Source organism: Hippoglossus hippoglossus, chromosome 4 (genome assembly GCF_009819705.1).
Source record: "Hippoglossus hippoglossus isolate fHipHip1 chromosome 4, fHipHip1.pri, whole genome shotgun sequence".
Lineage (NCBI taxonomy): Eukaryota > Metazoa > Chordata > Actinopteri > Pleuronectiformes > Pleuronectidae > Hippoglossus > Hippoglossus hippoglossus.
The window spans coordinates 18,541,413-18,565,044 of record NC_047154.1 but is presented as its reverse complement, the minus strand read 5'-3'; the positions used below and the strand labels follow the sequence as shown (position 1 = coordinate 18,565,044).

Below are 23,632 nucleotides of genomic sequence, written 5' to 3'. Positions count from 1 at the left end.
ATAACTTTGGATAAAAATGTCCACAGAACAGTGTGTATAGGTTGAAAAGTGATAGTTAGAGTCCAGATTTGACGCAGCAAACTGTCAGCTTCCACTTATGTATTTCCATGCTCCCGGTGCAAAGCCCATTCATCCATATTGACAGCTGAGCTGAGCTGAGGCTGAGAGAGAGAGAGAGAGAGCTGTCATCCACCTGATACAGCAGGCTGCCAGTGACAGGCTCCTCCTCCACCTCTGTACTTCTTTCATTCAACAAACCGCACCGCTGGTTTTCAGATCTGGAGACTATCACAGCTCCGAATTGCAATGTACTCAAGTCGCCTGAAGTCCATTCATATTCGCTGCTCCACTCTGGTGCATATACCTCTAAGTGCGGAATTAATTAAAAAAGGTTTCCACATGCACTCTCTTTGAAATGGATTAACTAATTATTTTTTGTGCTGCTTGCAGCGTTTGACATCTTGAGATTAGAAACCTTGTAAAATAACATCCCAGGCTTTTTTCTTAATTGAAATCAACTCCTGATTTTAATTCTAATTTTATAAGTTATTTATTTATTTATTTGACTTGATTCTGGTGGAGTATAGTCTCCCCCAGGAATGTCGTGGACAGTGGGAGAGAACGTTTGGCAAACAGGCACAAAGAGATGGGCAGAGAGGTAAAAAAAAAAAAGACCTGAAGCATTAAAAACAACAATATAGCGAGACTCATTAAAATATCCATCTGGTGCTCATTTCAATATGATCAGACCAAGAATCAAAGCGTCGTCTGACTTATCACCAAAATCCAAAATGAGATGCAGTGGAGAAACACAAGAAAACGTTTACAAAGCTTTATTATCAAACATCGAATAAAGCAAACAATTTTTTATATAATTTGGGAATTTTTTACAGTATTTTACAATAATTGTTTACAGATAATTAACAATAAGCAAAACACTTTTTTATACTTTTTATTCTTCTTGGAATGCAATCCCACCATCTTTGATTGACCACGTACATGACTCATCCACTGAAAAAGATATCATCCATCCAGATGTTAGTGCATAAGGATAATTGAACTCTCTTGTGTAGTGCCCTCGTCTGTGTAGAGCTCTAGTCCAGTGGATGGTTTGATTCTGAGCTGAAGTATTTCTAGTTGACTCCACTGGCCATCACACACACACACACACACACACACACACACACACACACACACACACACACACACACACACACACACACACACACACACACACACACACACACACACACATGCACACCCACTTCTCATTTCCATATCATCACTTGATTATTAGTGCTGCTGGCAGAGCGGCCGACACGCAGAAACTGTGGATGAGTGCGAGCAAATGGGTGTCAGAGCAGATGCGGGCCCAGACATCCCCCCCCTCTCCGTGCGCTGAGGGCCACCTGCTTCTCATGCCTTTCCCCCCTGCTTCGCATGCCTTTCCCCCCCCCACCACTCCCCGCTTTTAGATCAACAAGCTGGAAACTATGAGAGGGCAAACCGCTCGCATTAGATCCACTGATTGGTTTTATTGCCAAACTGTGTCATTTACTAGTCAGTAAAGGAATTTTTAGAGATATTTTAAAAGTTTCATTGTAAAAGCTGTTCTCTGTATATGTTTTTAATTAATATATTAATGATTCCTTAAACATACAGTATAAAGCATCGTCTTTTTAGCGGTTGCTCTCTTGAGCTTGTCTCGGCTTGTTTTGTAGATACCAGGCAGCATCTATACCAATTCACAAAGCCTGTGTCTGTATGAAATATATCTAATTCAACCAACAAAAAAAATGCCTTTCAAAGCAATAAAATGCTTGTGCTCTGGCCTCATACCTGCACAATGCACCACCCAACTCACAATATAAACGAGGTGGAATAAAAAAAATCTTTGATGTAAAAAGATTGCACATTAAAAAGCACATAAAAAGTATATTCTCTGTAATAACAAGAAGAAATAAACATCATGCATAAAAAAGCGACACCAAATAAAGGAATAAAGACGTTGCACATTAAAATGTCAGTTTTCCAAGTAATGACACTGCACCAGCGCTGCATATTAACACAACACTGGTGCCTTGCATTCTTGCATGCCTCACATGTTGATGAGTCTAATTCTCTGCAGATGAAATGTGGGGTGTGAGTCTTGATACACCAGTAATGTGTCTCACTTTCTAAGAATGTAAACAGATGGTGCTTGGGTGTGTGTTGTCACCGATGACTAAATACCTTAATGCAGCAAGACTGCGTCTGAAAAACTGTGATAGGTTTGTGACTGTTATTTTAGTAACCAGGACAATACTTTTATCACCTTCAGGTTTTACAAACCAAACCCACGACATTAAGCCTCCAGAAAGGACAGATTCATTGTCACACTGGTAGAAGGTCATCCCCCATTGAACCAGCGGAGGTGATTTTTTTGCGAGTTTTATTTTTCATAAAAATGACATATAAACCCAAAGAGGGGAAAAGGCTACATCCACACAACTACGTTTTAGCTGTTAAACGCATCGCTGTAATGAATATGGGTCAGGGATACTTTTACATCTGCCGTCCACACTACTCTGGAGTTTTCTTACCCCTATAACTTAGAAATTTGAAAACTCTGGATCTGTGTCTGAGAAATTTGGAAGCAATAATGCACTCAACTGCATTAACGTCCTGATTGGTTCTTATCTGTCTAGTTTCCAACTACAAAGCAGACAATCTGCATCCTGATTACACCAGCATGCACATCCCCAGTGTATGTGAATGGTCACCGGATGCATGCGTTTTCAGGTGTGTTAGTATGGATGAAGATTATCCCTAATCCAGAGATTAAATGCTCGTCTGGATGGAGATTGGTTTAGTTGGATGTAAATTTGTCCCTTTAGTTTGGTGCAAACCACCTCTTCCTAAATAAGTGGAAACATCTCTCCACTTATGGATTTTGTAGATGGTTATGTTATGTTATGCATTTGCCCTAATTGGATTTAGTTATTGGTCCCCTTGTGTAGAAATGTGTTATTTTGATATTTCAATTCAATGTTTACCTGTGGTGTTGCCGATCAGGTGCCTGCTTCTGCAGAAGGGAGAGGCAAGTTTCTCTGACTCGGCCAAATCCCGGAGGCCTTCGCAGCCGAGTTAACAGGCTGCAGAAACTGTTGGCTGAGCTTTAAAGACAATGTCTAAGGAAAAGAGAGCAGTAGTTCCTAAGTGGCTCCTAGGATGTTAGCAGCACAATTAAACAAAGCTCTGCTAATCTTTACAGCTGGCGTTAAGAGGCAATGTGTTCTCGTGGAGAGGTGTTATCCATAGCATGGCACTGGGAGTCTGACAGGCTGGATAATGTGCCCTGCAAGCTGCCGCCACCCCACAGCGGTGCCGTCACTGCACTAGTAAAAACTCTGATGTACTGTACATCATAAGGAGAGAGGACAAAAACACAGCCGTGAATTAGCATTAGTCAATTAGTAACGCTGCCGTTATTTTTGTGTGGTGTTTAAAGAAATCTAAATTGACCTCAAGTTATGAAGTAATGAATTAAATTAACCCTAAACATTTAATTTCATGGTATTTGGGAACAAAAGATGTTTTGCCTATTACGCTTTTCTCACAGTGCTGATGGGAAGCTTCGCACTGACACATTTTCAGGCTCCCACAAGACTTTTTTTTCTTTCTTTGTAACTCAGGACTCGTCAAGCATCAGTCCTGACAACCTGTTGCACTGAGTCTGAACTCAGCTTTACCCGGATGTCAAACCACCTGGGGGACTCTGGTCAACCTCAAGGTTCAGGTTCCTCCAACAGTTTGCTAAAATATCCCACGAACCTTTAGGGAAGTGGATGGTTAAAAAGATATCCAACCTGCTGATGTGAGCTAACATAAAAGACTTTGAAATATATGTATTTTCAGGGCGGGGTGAAGAGATGCTATCTTGGGTCTATTAATGCAGCCATTGCTGTGTTGCCCCAGGCCGCAGAGCCTAATCCAGAGGAGTGAGAGTGAATAGGACTGTGGCTCGAGCTTGCCAGACCTACTTAGGTTCTGGTTGAGAGCACAGTGCTGTGTGGGCGAATCTATTCTATCCTGGGCAGGGCACAGCATAAACATTGCCCAGGGAACTCAGGCAGGCGGGTAGGCATGCAGGCAGTCAAGCGGAGAAGAGCAAAACTATAAGGATGGTTGCCTTTAATTTGCTTTTTACTGACTCTCCTCAACTGTCCAGGGCGCTGAAAGAGAGAACCGAGTGTGTACATGTGTGGAAATTACCTGTAGACGCTATATTTCTTTTCTAGGGCTTCACCAAAGTATGGACTGTTATCAACCCTTCTCTTGCTCACACAAACAGATGCACGCTCACACACACACACTCTCTCACACACTCTTTCAAGGTGAATCTGCCCGATCCGTCCAGTCGGCGGCCGTGAAACGATGACTCTCTTACTGTCTTTTAAGTGATCTGTGTTTGCTCCGTGGCACTCTGGTGGACTGACCTCCCGACCCTCCATGTAAACAGAACACCGCTGCCCCCCCCCCCCAACCCCCCTGTCCACTACCCTGCCGCCACCATCCCCCACCCTCTGCTACCAAATAAGGAAGACAAGATCCACCGAGAGCCAGCAAGTCAGTCAGCCAACCCAGCGAGGAGGCCATTAGTGGGCCACAGCCAACAGAGAGGTTGGTAAAGAACCACCTCTGGCATAACTCATCACTCCTGGCCTCGCTGGCCTCACCCACCTCTCCACAGCGCATAAAGGCACATGCACACACAATCACACCACACACACACAAACGCTCACTGAAAGGCACGATTCAATCTGCGCACAGTATCACGTGCAAAGTTACCCAAAAGCATTAAAGGCACTCAAATGCTCATACAGTACACTGCATACAATGAGGCACGTGCCTGAACATAAACACAGTAGAAGACACATGTGCACACACAGCACATTAAATATCACTCAAAGGCTCATGTACGTACAAAAGGCGTATTCACTGGGCACTACACATACACACTACATGTATGCAGGGTAATGATATAGTACTGCATAAAACATACACTGTGGAGCTTCAGTGAGGCCTCTTAACAATCAAAGATGTGTTTCTAACTTTGCTTAAAGATGTATTTATATGGCGCTATATCATTACAGATAATTATCCATCCGTAAAAGTGCTTATTACCACACTAAAACAAGCCAGCACAGAGTGCGACTTTTAGATTGCTGTTACCAGAAGTTGGGCTTCTACATCTGTGATGCTGATTGCTGCTAATTTTACAATTACATTTGGTCGATTTCATGCCAAAGTGATGAATTCAAAAGCTTCTCATAGAGCATCTAGACATAAAAGACCCACATTTTTTAAATTACATTTGCAGATTTCTAGTCAATTATACACCTATTTCCAATTCAAAGGCAGAGATGCACAGAAATACATGAATTCATCAAATCAAATGGATGAATAAAACAACATTGTAGATTCTCCCTCGATTTACAGTAGATGTAGTGATGGAGGAACAGCAGCATCCTGTATTGGCCTAACTATTGAACATACAATGTGTAATAGAACCCTCACATGATATCCACCAGAGAGGAACATAGGAAACACTCACAGTCAAACTGACCCTCTGCTCAGTCCAGTAAGTGCAGCTTGAAAATGCAGAGTGCAACGGCAGCGGCCACCATGTAAAACAAACTTTGTCGGTTTAGCATAATTCACGAGGCTCAGACAGTTTAAAACCCGGCAGTATAAAACCCTCCCTCTATGTCTTTGTGTCCCTTCGTTCTGTCTCTTGCTCTGAAATTCTTGGGTTTATTTAGCTGCACCTGCCTCCAAACGTCAGCTCAGTTCAACAAGAGCTGGAGGGAAAACACTCTCAGAGAGAAAGCCATATTGAGAGTGAGCCAGTTAAAAGAAAATGCACAAGAGTCGAGGGAGAAAGAGCGGCAGCGGGTGTGTTTGGTAAGTGAACAGACCTCCAGGATGGTCGTACTGACTCCACAGAATTATGCTAACAAATAACACTGTATAATTTATGCATTTATCTAATGTCTTCTCCACAGAGGGCATTGGTTGTAAAGTGAGATTCACAGTCAAGATAGGATGTTTTAAATAAGCAGCCTTTTCAAGAGACTTTAGGGGACCCAGGCAAAAGGGACCTGGGGAGGGGGGGGGGCAACATCGAACCAAACCAGACCTAAGAAACATATGATACTAAACCCCTGTGCATACACATACACATAATAGTAAAATAGTAAAGTTTAAGTGCAAACCACCATCCCACACACATCACTCACACACATTTATTCTTGCTACTATTCAACCTCTACAATTATGAAACTTTTTGCAGAGAGCTAATGGCATGGGGCCTCATACTGGGGTGTCCCACCATGGTGTTGTTGCAGTCTCCTGTAGATAGCTGATCATAGAATTTAAGGGGCCTCTCGCAAAATTCGTGTTGCTTTGGACTAAATTAAACAGCCAGGGGGGTCGCTCTTAGCTTGGGGCCCCAGGCAATTGCCGGCTTTCCTATCCTGCTGTGCTGCCTCTGTGTTAAATGGCAGAGTGGATGCACAAAAAGATTGTGAGCAGAAAATGAGCCACATACGTTAACACCGTTCTCAGATAATGCACAGTTTTTGTAATAGCAAGAAATTTGAAGTCGTGGGGAAAGAAATTAAATGGGATAAGAAACATTTTAGTAAATGTGAGTATTGAGCTGCAAAGGGAACTGTTGCTCAAGTTGGACTGTTGTTGGAAGGTAAGATTTCATCCTTGCAACTAACCATGTTTCCTTTAACACTGAAGGGAAGTTCAGCAAGGCATTGGACCCCAAGATAGACTGAAGAATCTCACACACACTCATCCAGCTCTTATTTAGGAGCACCTGCTTATTCATGCAATTCTCCAATCAGCCAGTCATGTGACGGGGGGAACTGTAATCCCAGTGACTTTGACAGTAGCATGATTGTCAGTGCCAGATGAGCTGGTTTGAGTTTTTCTGAAACCGCTCATCTCCTGGGACTCTCACACTCACACTGTCTCCAGTCAGAATGGTGTGAGAGACAAAAACCTTCCAGTGAGCAGCAGCAGTTCACTGGACAGAAACGCCTTGTTGATGAGAGAGGTCAGCGGATAATGGCCCGACAGGTCGGAGCTGACAGAAAGGCTCTTTACTACTGAGCAAAAGCAGCTCAGAGGAGGATGGGCTACAGCAGCAGAAGACGATGTTGGGTTCCACTCCTGTCAGTCAAGTAGAGAAGTCTGATGGTGCCGCATGTGGGCACAGGCTCAACAAAGGTGGACAGTTGAAGGCAGGGAAAGATCTGCTGAATAATGCAGATGGTATTGGCAGAATGTGTCTGCATGAATGAATCCAGGGACCACACCTTGGTCACCTTCATACCGTTTGAATGTCACAACCTTTCTGAGTATCGTTGCTGCCATGGTCACCTCTCTATGACCACAATTTACAAACTGTCAATATCCCAATGATCTCCAGTGGCCTCCTCAGACACCAGATCTAAATCCAATAGAACCTTTGGGATGTGGTGCAACAGGAGATTGGCAGCATGAATGATGAAATTATTCGACGCAAATGTTTTCAACATCTTGTAAAATCCATGCCATCAAGAATTGAGACTGTTTTGAGAGCAGAGGGAGGCCCTGCCCAGTGCGCTGTTCCTAATGAAGTGCTTGGTGAGTGTGTAGGAATGTGTGTTTCACAGAGAAACGCACCATGTGAAAGTTGGTATCTGAAGAGCTCCAAAATTCCCAAAAATGCAGAGAGCTGAAAGATTTATTCGCTATCAGTAGCATGTAATTCATTGCATTCCCATCCCTGCCCCTCCCAGTAGTACACCCACTGAGCTCCCGTCTCCATTCTCAGACTCCTGTCTGTTGCCGTGCTCACTTGTGTATCAAGGTAATGAATTCATAATCTCTCTCAAGCTCTTTGTAGATCCCTATCGTGGTGGGAGATAAGAGGGAGCATCGTTGCACTCTAATAGCCGTCAGTCTGCCTATGTTCCTGTTTGCTACGTGCGTGGGTGTGTGTGTTTGTGTGTAAAGTGAACCACCCATCGCTGCAAACCCCAGCACATCATGGAAGGGAAAAGAAAACGATTTGAGCCCTGAGCACAGTCACTTATCAGCAAACTGTTGGAACTACATGTCCACCAACAAATGTCTCCCAGAGAGAACATCGTTGAGCACTGGTCTACTTTCTTCCAGGGTCTTGTTTGCACTAAAACGCCACATAGCACTTCCCAACCCAGCTGACAAACGCTCAATCACAGGAAGAGTAAATATCCGAGAGGGTGAGGCAGACTCAGTAACTAAACTTGTGACGGGGGGGTGGTTCTCGAGGGCCACCAACTGCCGCATGCGTGTGTTTTTAATTGTGTTTTCGGCAGAGTGATGAAATGTCCTCCATTTGAGCGCGGGCTGGCAGTAAGTGGGCTGTCGCCTCCAGGGACACGGTGAACGATGGCCCTCTCCTATCGGTGGTGATTGTGCCTCAACCCCTAGGGGTGACATAGATGAAAGGGGTAGCAGGAAGACAATAAGGAAAGGCGTGACACTCTTTTTTTAACCCTCTTTCATGGGTTTGAAAACATGGCAGGGAGTAAGGAAGAACCGTAAATATATTGGTTTAGAGCCGGTCAAGCTGAACCTGGCAGTTTTGATAAGTTTGTGACATTTTGCTCCCTTCAACTTTGACCTCAACATGTGTTTTACATTTCCTTCGTGAAATATGAAATTAAAATTTCAACTAACTATAGATTTGGTTTTGAAAGAAAACAATCTTCATCAAAATTATGGCACAAATTAGCGTTTTTACGTTTACTTAGTTGTAATAAGAGCCTGACCGACAAGGATTTTTGGGGGCCGATGTCCAATCCTGATATTAGCCAGTAAAAGCTTTCTGATATATCTAATATATGAAGCTTGATATTTTACAATTTAACCATGAACTTCACTATAAATACTATAAATATAGCAATTGAATCAACAAAATTAACCAAATCTGAACATTTTAATATGAAAGGCTGGAATTGATTTTTATTTGCCAACTGATAAATCATTGGACTCAAAGGAAAATTATGTTTTAGGCCTTTTTTTGTTAGGGTAATAAGCTCAATAGATAAAACACAAATGTATTAAAAAAAATGTGAATAATCTTAATTAAAATGAACACCAACTAGGCCAGGTAACTGAGTTCTACGTTTAGATTGCACAATTAGACCAGTAAGTTAAATTCAGATTTTTCTATCCAAGTATCTATTACATAATCTATGAATGCTGTGTTCAAAATTGAATAACAGTTTAACATAGATTTTTTTCTCTTGTGCGTATGAAAATCCATATTATATTAAAGCAGATTGAGTTTCGTGACTCCAAGTCCTTTAAAAATCAGCTAAAATAAATGTATTACATTTAAAATGAAGTGATATTTCTGTATAATTTGAGAAACGTCCCGTGTTCTGAAGTGTTCTTTTCTTGCATGTTGGTGTTTCTGTAGCATGGCAGGATAAACACTGTGCATGGATAAACATTGAGCATCACCTTCACTTAGAAGCGTAGCAGTTGACAGAGGGCCAGTAGCCAGGATGTAGAACCATGGTTCACTGGTCGTTTGGAGCATCTTCACACAGTACACGCTGTTACACGATTCGGTAACAAGACGCCAACGATTAAACGCTTTCCCTCAAGCACTTGCCACATCTTCCGCTCTCTGAATTTACATGGCATTTATGAACACTCACAAGGAAAACAAAAAGTGGAGAGGGAGAGGGGGAGCAGGGGAAGAGAGCTCCTAGTGTGGAGGAGTCTCATTATTCCGTTATGGATTGCACATGTCAGGCGGTAAGTGCTCATTTTATCCTTCCAAAGCACTAGCCTCGGCCACTGAGCGCATTTCCCCACCCGAGTGAAATTTACCATGTTAAGGCTCAAGCCACCGGGGGAATGGAGGAGAGAGCTCTGTGTTGCCGCTAAGATTTACCAGCCTGATTAAATAAGGGTCTGTAGTGTGAATAAGAGGCCATGGGAGAAATCTGCGTAACATAAATGCATGTTTTTTACTCACCAGTTAAATTGATTAGACCCCCCCCCCCGCACCCCCTTCCCACTTACACGCACACCTCACACCTCACACCTCTTTATAGTGTGTTACACGTCACGCTGGGTTTTAAACAAAGAGCAGAGAGAGGGCAGTGGAGGATTGCTTGTGGCTCAGGGTGGGCTTTCTGCCAACACACTGCTAAGATGGGTCTGTTTTTTAAAAGGGCCTGTTCCCATCCATTATTGACAGCATACCTTGAAAAGTTCACACAGGATATATTGCTACTCCTTTTTTCTATTGGCCAGGAGAGGCCTTTCCGTGTGATGCACGGTGTTCAATCCTTTTCCCTTCAATTTTCCATCACAAACTCTGGGCCTTAATGCTCCGGGAAGGTGCTTTGACATCGGCAGCTACCAGCATTTATCATCTGCACAGTAAGTTTATTTTCACGGCAGAATCAGTCAGTAACTTTCACCTTCTGAGCCTGGATGATTGTGGATTAACATATAATCTCAAACTAAAGTACAGAAAATTTCACTGGCCTCAGCCAAAGGTGTAATAGCATGTTGCGGCCTGCAGGCTGGTGGTTAACTGACTGTGGGTCAGTTGATTGATGATTCCTCCCTCCCTGCTGGACAAAGTGGACTCCAGCTGTCTCTACTCACATTCAAATCCTACCAGCCAATCAGAATGGCTGTTTCAGCTCAAAGGCAATGCGATTGGGTGACATTGTGTTAAAACCCCTCCTGACTTTAACAGCAAAGTGACTGAAGTGGGATGAACAGTGAAGACAAAAAGTTGCTTAAATATCGATTATTTCTTGATTGTAGTATATGAGCTATCCTTAAAGAAAGACTTTGTTATTATTGTCGCTGTTTTGTAACACATCGCATCTTAAAAGGTTATTTTTATGACCATTTAAATTAAAAACAATTCTTTCAAATAATTGTTTTTTAAAAGTAATTGTGAACAAGGACAAAGGAGACTTCTTTGTGGTTGAGCGGCCAGTGAAAAGAAAAATAAATTCATGAAATAATTAAAAACTAAGTAACCTTTCCCAAATTATGATCACACACACCAGTAACCTGACATGAGGTTTAAAAAGGAAATAGTAGAATATCCTTCACAGTTTTGCAGTAAATTCAGTAAATTCAGTAAATTGCAGTAAATGAATGAAAAATACCACATCCTTCCAACAAGTGTGGAACTGTGTTGAGTTGTTTTTGTGTAGTCGTGTGGTTTTTGTGTCGTCAAACAAACATACAGGGGTGACAACATAACCTAAACTTAATGATTTCTATTCGAAAAACAGGTTTTTACTTGTTTTTTCAAAGTTTGGCTTAGATTGAAGAAACAGTAAAATCCTCCCACGAGTCCCTCCTGCCCCAGTCTCCTCTTCTTTGTGCCACCGCAGCACAGATTTATAAAAGAAACGCTCGGCCACAGTAACTCGTTTCCCTGCAGAACCCGTCGCGCTGTGATTTCCGACCAAACGCACTTGAACGCACCAAGTGGTAGAATTTACGACCGGGGAGCAGTGGAGAGACGGGAGTTTATGAGGCGGCCGTGAACGCAGCACAGGGCTCCGTATTTTCTGCTGTATAGGGGAGGGAGAGTGTGTGGGGGGGAGGGGGGTGTCTGACTCCTGTCTCCCCACCCCCAGTCTCTACGAGGTGGGCTTTAGGGGAAGAAAGAAATCCAAACCTGGGTCGCGGAGATAACGCCTGACACCAAGTGAAGAGGTACGCACCCGCGGATCCGAACGCGGCGGTGTCGCGCACGGATTATTCTGAGGGTTTTTTCTATTTTTTTCTATTTTTCTGTGAGGAGATCCCGGCTCGGAGCGTCTGATCGGGGGGAGAGCAGGAATACAAACACACTGGGGGGGGATAATAGAGGAGTATTCTACACTCGCTCCTCTCCGCTAACAAGTGACTGCTCCGCCGCTGGAGAAAGTGGAATATAGCGGATTCATTCTGCTGTCGGGGATGCGAAGGAAGCCCTTTTTTCTTCTGAGGGGAACACTCACATAGAGAAGACGGATTTTTTTTTGAAAAAGCTGCCCCCCGTAATCCAACTACAGGGGGTAGTGTTCCCAAACCCTTTTCTCCCGCTGTAGAAGTAAGTGCTGGCAACTTTTCTGCTTTTTCAAAAAAAAAAAAAACTCTTGGTATCCTAATGAAAGCGGGTCAAAGATATTAAGGGAGGCAAATAAAAGTTGAGGGAAAGAGACTTGTTTGTCGTCTCCGGTGTCCAAGCTGGACCGTTTGATCTGCCAGGTATTCATGCAGCTCCACTTATTAGAGGAAAGAAAGAAGGAAAAAGTGAAAAAGTCTGGTTCTCTCTGTGTTTTAGATGAAACTTTATTTGTCCTTTCTTCGACTCGCTTTATGCTTTTTGCTTTGTGGTGTTTTCTTCCTAAACCTGTGCCTTAATGCAGACATATCCAAGTTGTATCTTACCTAGGACCCCCCCCCCCCCCAATAGACACAGATCAGACACTGAAGCTCCACTTTGTTCAGATTTTACCTGAAAATTACCAAACTATTTTGCATTTTGAAACGTGGAAACCAGCCTTTGGTCCCTTTTTAAAAAAATATTTAACCAAGGTTTTAAACGTGGATGGACATTGAGAGCTTGTAGCTTTTAAAAAAAAAAAAGGAACCATTGTAATGATGGATAAGCAATAGCCTTAAAGCCCATTAAAATATCTAATTACCAATAAACAGCAAGAAATAATCACGGTCATATGTTGTGTTTGACTTCATTTAACATTCTTTATATTCATCCATAGTGGTATCGTAGTACTAAACGTGTCTGGGTACTATAGAAGTAAGCTTTGTGCTGAGATTACTGCTATTGATTGAAGTTAATTTGTTATCAGTGTACATCACAGAGTCCCTGTGTTAGTAGTTCTCTGATGTTTTGTACTGTATAATTTTTAACTTTGTAGCTTTACTTCTTTTTGTTCAAGGCTACTCTTCTGCCTCGGGAAGTTGATTTTTGTCTTGATTGAGTTGGGAACACAGCTCCGGGCCACGGTCCGTCTGTTCTCTTGTTCTTTCCTTCTTTGTGGAGGCGAGCCACACTGTGTCAAGTGAGTCCAATTTGAATTGCAATGGATCTTACGTTTATCAGAACGTTTGAGGCTCAACCTTCCCCAGGCGACGTACGCACCCGCTCCCCTCTCCACCCACCACCTCGCCACCACCCCAACAGCAACTGCAAGCCCAAAAAAGATTAGTAATGCATTTCATTGACTGGGGGTTGCTGAGCGGCAGCTTCAAATGCTGTTGTTGTTTTGTTCCCAATGTTAATAAAAACGTAAAGATCTTGGACTGTGTGGAGGTCAGAGGTCGTCACAGAAAAGCAGCATGGAATCGAGCTGGGAGATGTTTATTGCACAGAGGCTTGAGGGGCAAGGAATCTGGTCATAGCTACTAGTTAGTGGTATCTTGCTGCATATTTTGTGCCTGTTTCACATCTCGCTGATTTCTTTCCCAACTTGGTGCAGAACAAATATGTATTCTGTTCTCTTCTGCTGTTAATGAAAAAACCAATACAGGATCTATCAAATTCAATTTCTACAGTATTTGTTGATGGAAATTAGGGACTTTTCCTTTTTTGTAACTCCGGCTCATCGCTCTTGTATTCCAGTATTCAATCAGCCTGCTGCGCTGAATAAATAAACTCATTTGTCTTATGATGGGAGTCACATGCTGATTGTCAGTAGCAAGAGGGAGTCTTGTCCTTCAGAGTAATTGGACAACACGTATACCGAGAGGCTGTGCGTCAAAGTGTGTTCTGGATTCTTAATGTTGCTTTAATTGAACAATTTATCAGCCCTGATCACTGTCAAATGACTGGGCGAGAAAGACAAAAGGCAATGGAAATGCCAGGAATAAGCTGCCACGCACAGTCGGCTAAGAGGGACCGGCGTGTCTGTCGCAGCAGCACCGGCTTGGTGCTGTTGGATTTAATTTTACTTATTTATTTTCAGTCTCGTCTGTAAAAATCGCAGATCAATAGATTTGTGAGTGGCAAGCTTGTAAGCAGTGGTAATGAACAGTGGGGGCAGTGGGAACATTACATCTTTAAAAAACTTCTTTTATTGGACAAAACTTTTGATTTATCCCCGGAGCTCCCTTTCCTACACTTGGAAGAAAAGCTAATTGAATTGTGCCCCGGATATGATGCTTTCCCCCCCCCCCCAAGAAACAGAGGTCTAGGAGAAGTGTCCTCCTCGGGGTTTTGAAATTCATTTCCTTCACAATGATTACTTTCGGAGCTGTTTTTCTTTTATTTCGCTTACCTAAACAGTAGAGTGTATTCTCTCCATTTTTGACGGGGGATCAAAGTGTAGAAGAGATTCTCGATAGCCGCAGGCCTGTAACTGTGATTCATCATCATGTATTTGACTTCAGGTATTTGAACAGGTTCAGCATGTGTCTTTTTTAAACTATTTTATATGACTTTTGTGCATTGGAGTTCTTCCCATTAACTGCATTTTTGACTTTGACATTCAACCAACTTAGGCCGTCCAGTAATAATAGCTTTTATAGAGGCAACGTTAGCAGAGGTCTTGATAGTAAAAGAGCTTTTCACGAGCAGAGACTTCCCAGATGCTGCAGTGAAACTCGCTCGCTAACTAAAATGAAACACACACACAAATATATTGGATGATGTTGCAATAAATGACGAACTCTTGATAAATAACTTTTATCTCCTCATTACTCTGCTTCTTTTTCTACTTTAATTCATGCCGTGGTATGATCAAAGGGTATAAAATGCACAATGAGACCAAAACATTAATCAGCAAACACATTTTGCTGCATGTACATGCTCAGTCCTTTGTTCAAGGCTTTGAGGCCTGCAATTTCACAGTCACCCACTATTTTTTTTCTTTTTCTACAGCCCTGTTCATTTTATTCAATTCCAAATTAGGAGCATTTTGGTGGCATCAAGTGCTTTGCAATTAGTCACATCGGACTTAGCGCAACACAGTTAATGACAGCTGCTCTGTGTCTGCTGTTGCAGAAAGAGAGAGAAATGTGCACTGTGCAGAGGCGCTGTTGCACTCACAGCTAATTGTGTTTATTCATTTTAATTTGCTCTCAGTGCTAAATCTGTCCTCTTCCAGCGACACGAGGTGCAATTAGTCCGACTGAAAAGACGAGACAGTGTGTCTTGTAAAGTGTCCCCTCCCCTGCTCTTTGATTTGTGGATTAGCCATCCCTTGTCATTCACATTCACTTCATTGCCGCATAACCAGGCCGGGCAAATACTGTTGTACCATGTTGCATCTTTATAGAATTACAGTCACTATGCGTATAGAGGAAAGAGCATGCAAATTATAACATTGTTACTCTTGCATAAATGATTTTGTGTAATATAGTCGACTGTTCTCAATCCTCGTATTTGCGGTCTCAAGTGTGGCCTTGGTTATCAATGATCTGTGATTAATAATGCAAATGAATACTTGATTTGCATTCCTGTCATGTATTAGGGACATTATGTGCACTACATATAATATTAATGATACTCCAAGGGTTAGAGTAAGGCTAATCATAAATGTGTCAAATCTTTGACTGGTGTCATGATAATCAATGTGCAAATCAGTAATTTAATGTTTTTATTATTATATTATAATATATTAGTGTTGCTACAAAATAAATTACAAGTGTGATTTATTCAATAACATTGATCACTGTAAGTTTATCTCAGACAAGGACATTTAATCTTGGTGATAGGTGTGTGCGTCACAGCTCTCGTCTAACATCACCAGCAATGATAGAGTGGGACAGTGACTTGTGACCTGGTGACAGTCTTCCAACAACACTACAACGATCCCGGAAAAGTAAAGTGTCTGGAATAACTTGACTTGACACTTGACATTAGTGAATTTGGCAAATCACCTGAGATTTTCCATTTGGAATGCCAGAAATGTATAAGGAGTATAATGTTGAAGTCCAACTATTTGTCCTTGTCTCTGCATTTGTTTGGTGCATGTGATAACAGATACAGCACAAAATGTGTTTTCTTATTCAGAAAATTGACCGAACTGTGCCTCTGCAAGCCTTTACAAGATGGATTTATCTAGAAACACCATCTTTTTTTTTGTTTGCAAAAGGAATATTAATATTCACAGTCTGGAATTCTCCTTCAAAATACAACATAACACATGTTTTGCTGCATATAATCATAGAGGATAAAGCCTTCCCTTTTGAAGACCGAAATAGCCATCAGTCAAAGAATAAAGCTTGAACATTGTAGTTACAATTTAAAACGTCGTCAAGGTTGAACTTCTGGAGGCTGTAATTTTCACTCACTGGACCTTTATTTTCACCTTGGCCATAAGAGGAGAAAAATGCGACTTGTGGCTGCCAGAGGAATTATTGACCACTCACTCAGTCACCCCTGCTGGTTGCCTAGGGACTCAAATTGGTAGTTCTGTCCGCGACAGACCTCCTTGGAGGTGAGAAATGGACATGACCCTCCAGGCTTCCACCAAAAGTCATATTTACACGCCATCTCCACTGAACTCACATTGTCAATGCTCCATCTAAGCCAGCAATGGCATTGGGCATAGATGACACAGGTTGGGTCAATATCATATGATAGAGACAAAAAAATGATATCCAGACTTTTTCTGTGATTTTCTTGATAGCAATAAGTTGATGATATTTTGCATCCTTCAAAATGTGTTTGTACTTTGAGAATTTGCAGTCATAAAGTTATTGTGTACAAAAGTTGTTTGTCTCATACACATAAACACACAAACCCCTGCCAAACTATCTGATAAAGCCTTGGGGAATAGAACATCAACACACTGTCAGCTCCCCAGCCGCCAGCCCAATCCCTCGGCACTTCCATGTTTTATGAAAGTGATTCGCTCCAGCTCCTTCTGATGAAGTGACAGTAATCTGCTTTTGACGACGAGCAGGAGTACACCTTCTGTTGATGCCTCGCTACCTCCTCATTCACTCTAGTCTACCTCCCTCAAAGATATAACACACTTGAACAAACATAGTGCATAGCTTGTTAAAGCCAGAGAGGAAACCATACCAGACACACAGTGTTCACACAAACATGCATTAACTCTCGGTTCCCTCTGGCCCTGATCCCACCCTCTTTATGGTTATAGAGTTAATGTGAACTGGTGTTTCATGGTGAGAAGTAATTAACACCCAGTCTAGGACAAGCATCAAATGGGTGTGTCTGGTCCTGTCTCGCTGTCTGGGCGTCTCCTGATGCTTGCTGTTGGGCTGTTCCTGTGTTAAGTGTGATTACCAGCTGGCCTCCTCCAGATTGATGCACAGGGGTTCCCCTTGGGGCGTCTGCCTCCTCCTACTCTTTGCAAACCAAGTCTGGCAGGAAGGGCAGCCCTGCGCCCTGGCAGTTTGACCCTTGTGAGGTTGTAGACACGTGGTAGTGGTGGGGGTGGGCTAAGGAACCTCACTCTCACGCCTGAACGGTTTGAACAGGTTGCAGTTAGCTCATTTAAATGCCGCTCATGCAGGCTGTTAGATGCCCCACACCAGCCTGTTGAGCCATCTGCATGGAGAGTGTATTTGTGAAGTAGGATGCAGTGGACTGGAATAGTTCCCAAAAACATCTATATGTGCAGACACTATCATTTTTACCAGGTGAGGCGAAAAATGTTTGAACACTTTGCCAAAATGAAGTGTGTGACAGCTGACTGTTAAGGTCATTTCACTTTTTCCCTGCATCAGCCGAACTGTCCATCACCAGGAATGTTTCTTGTTTTAGTTTCCCTATGCAACCCATTATACCCTTGTCTGGTCTACAATGTAGAAGATTAATTTATTGTGATTAAAACAACTATTGTAAAAATTAGCGTCTGCCGTTAAAACGGTAATGAGGAGGATCACAGACGCCAGCCCTATAACTAGTTCTGACTAATTCACACTAAACTTGGACTCTTCTCCAGGTTGTAACTTCAGTTTGGGACGGTTCCAGGAGAGGTGAGTGGGTTTGTGTGTGTATGTGTGGGCTGAAAGCTGTTAATCCGATGGTGCTCATTGTTCGCACACAGAGAGCCCAGGGCAAGATGGCTTGGCCCATTCTGGTGCCCCCCCCCCCCCCCCCAGCCCCCGTTTTCCCCCGAACCAACCACCCTGTCCTTTTGTTCCTCCCCTCTCCACACATGCTCACCCTCAGCCAAACTTTAGGGACATCTGGTACAGAGGGGGGGGCGGCGGCTACAGGAGGGGTAAGGAAAAGAAAGGAGGAGAAGGTGAAGGAGGAAAAGAGGTGCATTCATCGGACCCGAGGGGTGGGAGGTGAGAGATGGGGGTCGCAAAGAAACATGTGTATGCAGGAGAGTGGGGGTTGTTGTCATAGAGTAAAGAAAGGGAAGTAGGGTAGCTAAAGAGGAGTAGGCAGATAATTGATGGATGGAAGTAATTGTGTGTAATGCAAGCAAGGAAACATGGGCCTCTGGGTTGGAGAGATATAGAGAGGGGAAAGAGAGGGAGCCAGTGAATAGGAGCAGAGAAAGGAGAGGGGGGGGGGGGGGGGGGGACAGGAAAGAGAATAATGAAGAGAGGGAGTGTGCGATAAATAGGAGGCCGGGGAGAAAGAGAGATGAGAAGACGGTGAGGAAGGGTACAGAGAGGAGACTGGGAGAGAGAAGCAGGGGAGGAGGGGCAGGAGGAAAGGGAGGGGGGCCTGCTGTTGTGTTGCATCACTCAGCACAAGCTGGGGTTAAGAAGGAGTAACTACCTGCCTGTCAGGCTGATCGTTCATCCCTATGCATCAGGGGATACGCGTCCTGGTTTATGAGAGATGGCGCCACTATGTGGGCCACTTACCCATAGAAAATGGCTGCCTGTGCATATCTGGGAATATAAACAGCAGTGCCTGGTTGGCTTCTCAGAGCTGGTGGTGGTTGCTTTGTATGCAGATGATGCCATTGTCTCCCTTAACGACAAGATGCCTATTGTTGCACAGTTTTCAGCTATTCCCATTTTATCCTCTGTTTTCAATCTCGCCCTCTGAAAACATTTATTGTGTATTAATAATTCCCCTATTGCAACCACACCTCTGCATTGAAAAGCCCAATCATAAGTAATTACAACTCCAGACTGCCTGAGTGCCTTTTCAAACAGCACGCTGCCTCATCTTTAAATGCAATGGAAACAAAGCCGATGTACTCCAGTCTGGAAATTACAGCGTACCAGTGGCGCGTTAAACAGAAAAAGGAGAGGGAGAGAAGGCACCAGAGGCAAAATGCTCTGAGTTTCCTCTCACTTTTTCACTGAGCATCACAAGCTTGTCTCCCGAACAGCGAAGAAAGGTTTGTCAAGCGCATCACGGTGGAGAGAGTAGAACGCTCCCCAGGCCCTGGGAAGATAGAAGGTGACATTTGTATGTAAATGGAGACGAGCACTCTCCACTACATTGGAGCTGACAGGAAACAGAGTGCGCAACCTGTTATTTTTGTTTCTTCTTTTTCCGGAGAAGTTGAAGATGTTGCCATTTCTCTGATATTTGTTTTTTGGGAAGAAGATGAATGTTAAAGGCTGCGGGCCCTTTTTAACAGCAGACATTTTGATTTGCCACAGTAGGAAAGGGCCAGGTGTTCCTGATAACATTAACAATGGCCCTGTTCTATTCAACAGTCACAGTGATTCATTTTATTATTTACACCTGTGCTTTTCCTACCGTCACATGTCAAAATGTCTGCTGTGGAAATGTATGTGGTTGCGTGTGAAACGCTTCTGTGCATTTGTCACACACATGCATGAGCACACACAACAGTCCACACCCACAGGTAGACATTTTTATCTTGGCGTATTGTTCTGAAATATTGACCAACACATCAGATTGGTAGCCAGAATGCTGCCATTAGGTTAGTGGATATGAGTTTTCTTTTTGTTGTTGTGGCCTGTTCTGTTTGATTGCTCAAGGTTTAGCAGATTCTGACATTAAGACAACTCAGGTCACAAGATTCACACAAATAATCCGAGCAGTTCCAATAATGCTCCAGCACCTGCAGTGGCAGGATCCCTAATTAACTCTTGAGTCTCTCTGTCAGAGAAGATAATCCTGATTAAAAAGTGATGGAGGCTGGGGTAGAATGACAACATAGCTGCCATGGTTGGGGAGATTAGCACTACTAGAGGGTGGGAGGGGGGCTACCCCCTTGCTGCTGTCACCCTTTTGTCTATGGCTCAAATCCATGATGAAAGAATAATGGTTTTGGAGATTTTATTTTTTTCCATCTGTTTTTGGAGAGGAGAAGATTTTGTTTGTCTCTAAATTGCTTCATGTTTTTCGACTCAATTACCCCCCCACCCCCAACCCCCATTCCCCACCACCTTCCTGGACTTGTCTGGGATCTCCCAGTTGTTATAAAGCGTGTTTGACATTCTTATGGCTGTCTGATAACATGAGTGGTGGAACAAGCTGATTTGTTGCTCTGGTCAACACTAAGACAGTCATCCAATTAAACAACACTTAGTTGGTGTCTCGCCTTTGAGGGATTGCTTGTAACCATCGAGGCTCACTTATCTCTTTTTTTCTGTAGCCACACATCTTGTGGGAATGTCCTAGATGATGACCCGCTACCTGCACATCCTCAAAGTGTCATTTCAGTCCCTTCAGTGTGAAGTGTAAAATGCAAACAGTCACCTGTTAGTTTAGATGGTGAAAAAGGGAATTGAGCAAGCAGAGCAGGAGTAAAGTAAATGGATTTTTTTAAAGGGAAATAAACATGGCTGTTATCAGACTGTCTATTTGCCGTTCATCTGGGGAGATAGTGTTGGCACAAACGGAAGCATAGAGCCAGCGCTGCTGTGATTATGCTTGCATCCCGATGCCACCAAGTGGGAACCACAAGAGAAATGCACTTTAGAGATAGGAATATATCATATATGACTATTTGAAGAAAGCAGGAATAGTGTCAGGGAGCAGAAAGGGGCTCTTATTTGACTAAACCAAACACAGTTATAAAATGCACCAAACAAGTCAATTGGAACTTATCATCTCAAGATTCAGTTTCTCAAACAGGGTATCTGTTGGTAAGGGTAAAAGAACAAAGCTAAAGTGGGAGCACAAAGAAAAATACGTGAAGTGTGGCAGGGAGGCCCTGTGCCCACTGTGAGCCAGTCTTTAAGCCAGAGAGATGGGTGTAGGGTATCTGCAGATAAGCCCACCCCCCACCCCCAAGGCTTCCCCTCTGACATTTGTCATCATATAGCCCCCAGCCTGCAGTTTCAATAGGGTGGATGTAGGCCTACAAACATGGGGACAGAAGGGTAAACAAAAGCAGGTCTGGCATGGAAATAGGGGTGCTACTCACAGCCCAACCACTTTTGCCTTTGGGTTAGTGACGTGGGAAACGACAGCGACTGTAACAATCATATAAAAAAGGCCAACAGGAGAATTGGAAGTAGTCAAAAAGAAAGAGAGACGGAGAGAGCTGGCAGAAGGGAAATGGAGACTGCAGCATAGAAACAGAAACAGGAGGTAGATGAGAACAGAAGGTTTTCCATTTTCAAGGAGATAAAGGAGCATTAATGAAATTGAACCAGTGCCCTCTTTGTATATAACATAAGGGCAAAAATAGTAAGCAGCAGATTGGGGTTTAGTGTGGTTTTAATCTACAGCCAAACTGTCCTTTAGATGCACAGGGGGTTCTCCCAATTCTGCAATCACTCGAATGGCCGTTACACCGCTTGCCAACTGCCGCGGGTTAGGCCTGTGCCAGGCCTGTGCCTCAAGATGCCAGACGACTTGATGTGCCTAACTGGTCTGGGTAGATCCATTCATTTAGCCAAAAAGACAATTTATCTGCCCATCTAACCCATTTAGTTACCTTGTTTGCACAATACTGAGTGTGCTGAATTGCACATTGTAGCGTTGTACAGTACATGGTACCAACAATGTTCCTCAAACATTGTGTCATATAGCCTCTGTGTGTCATTCTACTTTGTCTTGGTATGTGTTCATCAAACAACAAATTGTATGTTGTATGTGTGTGAAATTTCCTCAAATACCCACATTAAACGATCAGTTTTATTTTATACAGTGATTAGTCAACCACAAAGCTATCATTTAGCATTGTATTTGGGACACTAAGGACTCTGAGTTTGCTCATAGCCTGCAGCTACATTCCATATCTATCATTTTTACAATGTGTTGTTTTACCACACAGAGAGACCAAACATGGCCTGTGGCATCTACCCCCATCTGGAGGTAATGGTCTGGCCCCCCTGGCTGTGAGCCTAGCCAGTTAGTAATGAAATGGGCCCCTCCATTGTAAATCAAAGAAGGTTCTTGCTTGGCTTATGCCTTTGGGAGAATTGCATGGGGATGGCATGTGTTACGAAGGGCAGCCTGGCTGTAGTCCAGGCAGAGACTCAGAGAAAGGAGGAGTTCGGCTTTGTAGGTGATGGATGGTGGCCTTTGACACTGTTTGTCTCTGTCTATGGTTTTGAATATTAAAAAGGAGCTAAAGACGTAAGACATGATCTAGGGTGCCATATTTATGTTCTGTCAAAGGCAGTTTGTATAATTCTCCTGCAGTATTGGCATTTTTATCCCAGTGGGGCTTGGGTGAAAACATTTATGGCCTCTAGCAGTTTGTACAAAAGACATGCATTTGAACATGGTTGTTGGTTTGGAAGACATTTATTTCATAAGAGCTGATATGTTTGATGCAGAAACATTTCTATTTGGAATTTTAGGCATTTGGCTGACATGCTTATCAAGAGTGATTTACATTGAAAGGGTCCAAAGTGTAAGAATCCCACAATATCACATGTATTATAATGGTGTAGAAGGTAAGTGCTGAGGATAGAAGTATAGGAAAGGTATCTTTTTTGTATGCAGTAAGCAACGCATAACCCATTTGGATGAAATTTCAAGTCGAACAATTTTGCTAAATTGCCTCTTGCATGCTGACAGCCAACCTTAAGCCTCTCAGGCAGAGTGGAGTTGAACATAGTACATTTATAAAAAGAAGCCAGGAGGAACCTTGAGGAACCTGGGCTGTTCTTTGAAGTCAGCTATTTTCCTTTACTTCAAGTGCGTCACTCACTTCAAAGTGAGAATTTCACACTAAATGTACTGATTTTTTTTCTCCCTCCTCCCCTTTGTGTAGCATTTACAGCACATAAAACGGGTCTGGGGAGACTTTGTCGGGAGGTATCTGTAACCTAAGATGACTCCGTCTGTGTATATGTGTTTTTGTGCCACTGACAGCTTGCGGGGCCTACAGAGCTTCGTGTGTGTGATCTTGTGCATATCCACATAAAGAAGCCTGCAGATGATCCTCGGTGGTGGTCTGAGGCTTTGCTTTTGTTAACGAGATGGAATCCAGAGTGCGTCAGGCCTGTGTGGAGTCCTAGTTAGAAAGGTTCGACCCCTGTGGTTCGTGGTTAAAGAGGGGGATTTGTATGCGGTTGGTGAATAAGACTTGTCACTAGTTGAAGTCGGCAGCGTTGCTAAAAAAAAGTGACCCGAAGCCACCATATCTGTTTCAGATTCACATTCCGATCTGTGAAAACCAAGCATGCACCTCTTAGAGCACAACATCCCATGTGCAAATGACTG

At 43.1% G+C, this 23,632-nt stretch overlaps 1 protein-coding gene across 18 annotated transcripts in view; it reads left to right on the top strand.

Moving 5' to 3' along the window:
- ptprsa (protein tyrosine phosphatase receptor type Sa) overlaps nt 1-23,632 on the top strand; it is a 227,817-nt gene that overhangs the window by 45,633 nt on the left and 158,552 nt on the right. The window contains exon 1 of one of the 18 annotated variants that reach the window (XM_034583985.1): nt 11,672-12,172. The exons of the other annotated variants lie outside the window; for them this stretch is intronic. The gene's annotated coding sequence lies outside the window, so the exon portion shown is untranslated. Of the gene's footprint in view, nt 1-11,671; nt 12,173-23,632 lie in introns of those variants that run through there. 18 annotated transcript variants of the gene reach the window in all.